The sequence below is a fragment of the Chiloscyllium punctatum genome, chromosome 28 (assembly GCF_047496795.1).
Source record: "Chiloscyllium punctatum isolate Juve2018m chromosome 28, sChiPun1.3, whole genome shotgun sequence".
Classification (NCBI taxonomy): domain Eukaryota; kingdom Metazoa; phylum Chordata; class Chondrichthyes; order Orectolobiformes; family Hemiscylliidae; genus Chiloscyllium; species Chiloscyllium punctatum.
Window position 1 is genome coordinate 52973053 of NC_092766.1, and position 2993 is coordinate 52976045.

Here is a 2993-nt window from a genome sequence, read left to right on the forward strand (position 1 = left end):
CTGCCAACTGTGCGATCACAGAAGCATATATTGTACAGCCAGGAAATCAAAACAACAGGTACACTCTTTTGGGCTGCGGAGCTGGTTGTATTTCTCAATCAGCAATCGAATTTTACATTGGTGATATCAACAGTTCCCTCACACAAGGAGCTAACTAATGCTGCAGACGGAGGAGAAAGTGAGAACTGTAGATCCTGGAGATCAGAGTCGAGAGTATGGTGCTGGAAAGCACAGAAGGTCAGGCAGCATCCGAGGAGTAGCAGAATCGACGATTTGGCTGAATGCCTGATGAAGTATTCATGTCAGAAACATCCATTCTCCTGCTTCTTGGATGCTGTCTAATCTGCTCTACCTTTCCAGCAACACATTCTACATTGCTGCAGACTGTCAAACATTCCAAGCTTCCAGCCACGAAATCAGCGACACTCAGTGCCATGAGTCAACCTACTGCGGACACGTGGCAGTGGTGTTTTGTGTCAAGTTGATCTTCAAGAATGCGTATCGTGAGTTGTCTGTCCTTTATAATGATTACTGCTGTCACTACATGCAACATTGTTTGCCCAAATTTGTCCTGCCTTTGATGGGTATTTGGTCCATGTTTTGGTGAGTTGTTGTCAAATGTGCCTTTCGGTTTATGCTGTCTCATACATCAGAGTGGCCAGAGGAGTCTGGGTGTACATGCCGAGACATACTTTTACCTATAATGTAGAGAGCTTCGTTTGTTGGGTAATGGCATGTCCTCCTGGCGTTGGTTTTGACAATGAATCTGCGGGAATATCTGCTGTTGCAAAATATTTCTGGAGGATCCACTAAACAACACAAGCAGCTGTTCCGAGTAGCAATGCACAGCGATGACGAGGACAACGATGTCGACTGGGACAACACAAAAATATTAGGGCGAGCTAAACAGAGGGCAGCCAGAGAATTTCTAGAATGACGAGACTCATCCAATGTCTCCATCAAAAAACATGTTGATCTGGACCCAACATACTGGGACATGTAAAGAACGACAAGAACCAGCAAATTAAAGCAGTGGGCAATAAATCAAGCCAATTCGAAACGCTGCAGGACAGCAGCGCTTCACACGAGTTTCATCTGCCTTGAGGATATCACCGAGAAAGGGGAGGAAACGGCAGCAAACCAACTTCCCAAAACCACCGAACATCCCCACACCATCTACACCCTTCACCGGAACTGAAGATCTTTACACAAACCTTGAAACCCTGAAACAGTCAGAGATGCCCCAACCGGAAAATGAACCCTGGCCTCTCACGTGACAACGGAGGTTACCAAACGCCACACAGTGGATGTCAGAGCTATCTGAGTCTGCAAGCTACTTTTGCATGCTCTTGTCAATGACACCTGCTTGATTATCCTCATCCCATTTTCCATCATTTAACATTGTATGCCTCAAGCATTACAAATTCACAGTGAAGTATCTCTGAAGGTTATTAGAATTTCTGCCGCTCCGACATATACAGACAGTGATGTCCAGATTCCAACCACTCGCTAGCTGATAAAGTTTTTTTGTGTAGAGCTACTCGAACATTTATGAATCTTATCTTAAATCATATGATTGATTGATCCATTCATCATCGATAAACTTTTCGTTCAGTGTACCCAATCCATGCCCCTCATTATTTCCTATATCTCAATACTGTCTCCTCTCAATCTCTCCTGCTCTCACAAAAGCAAGGCCAGTCTGTCTAAACTCTTTCATAGCTGAAGTTCTTCAATCCAGACAATATATTGGCAAATCACTTCTGCACCGTTTCCACAGCTGTCATTTCGCTTATTTTATGTGAATTGCAGAATTGTACATAACACTCTTGCGAGAGACGAATAAACACTTGAAATAAATGTGGGGAATTCCAAAAATTGGTCTTTTCCAATAAAGTCTCTTTTCCTCGATACCGTTCTGTGTCCTCTTCATGAACCCAGTGCCCCATTGAACTCTGGTCCATGCAAATCAACACTTTACATGAGGATTGATAACCCAACCAAATTATCCGATTGCATTAATTGGGTTTAAAGCTCCTCATGGTGGGATTGGGGCACGTTCACCGAACAGGAGTGACAGCTGCAGCACTAACTTAACGGTGTCAATGTGAAAGTGAATGTTGGTTTGTGCAATGTCCCAGTGACATGGGAGGAGGGAAGGAAAGGAAGAATAGTGCTTGTGAAAGGGAGAAACTTCGCCGAGATTGGGTGCAGATAAAGTTTGAAGAAAAAAATCCTAACCTTCAAGAGCATTTTAACTTTAAAAATTGATTGTTTCCTTTCTGCGTTTGTTTTGGAAGGATTATGTGGAGTAACATGGAACAATTGCTCATTACTGATACTCGGATTTGAATGGAAGTTGCTGCGGCCACAATGCAGAGGACGAGCCACTATACGATCACATGAAAAATTATCCAACCATAAAAGCAATAAATGCAATGGCTGAGATTGGCGAGGAACAACACCACATGCACAAGAGGCTAACGTACTGAGATTGGGTTGTATCGTCATCTTCGATGTCCTCAGTGGCTTTGGAGATTCCATCATTGAGGATGTTGAAGAATGAGTTCGATAGATTTCAAGAAAAGATGAAATGTACAGGCGCAGCACACAAATTGTTGAAATGTAAGTTCCAATAACAACGATGTTTCACATCGTTACTTTACCAGTGCCTCGAGACAAGGTAGTAACTACGCTTGCACACTTCATTCACACCGGTTTCCAGGTCTGGAATCAGAGAAATTTAGTGACGCAGTGGCGAAGATCCGATCGGAAATTGAGAGTGGAATGAACGCGTAAATCTCTACTCTTCCTGCCAGTGATCAGGTCCGTGAACATGCAGTCCTTCTATGAAGGCAAAGAGGCGCGTGAAACGCCCAAGCTGGGAGCTCCAAACTAGGCCGGAGCAACTTCTGCTGACATGGAATAGGAAGCTGTGGGAGAAGAGGCTGGGAGTTCTAACATTATCTGGATACACTTCAATTGACATGGCG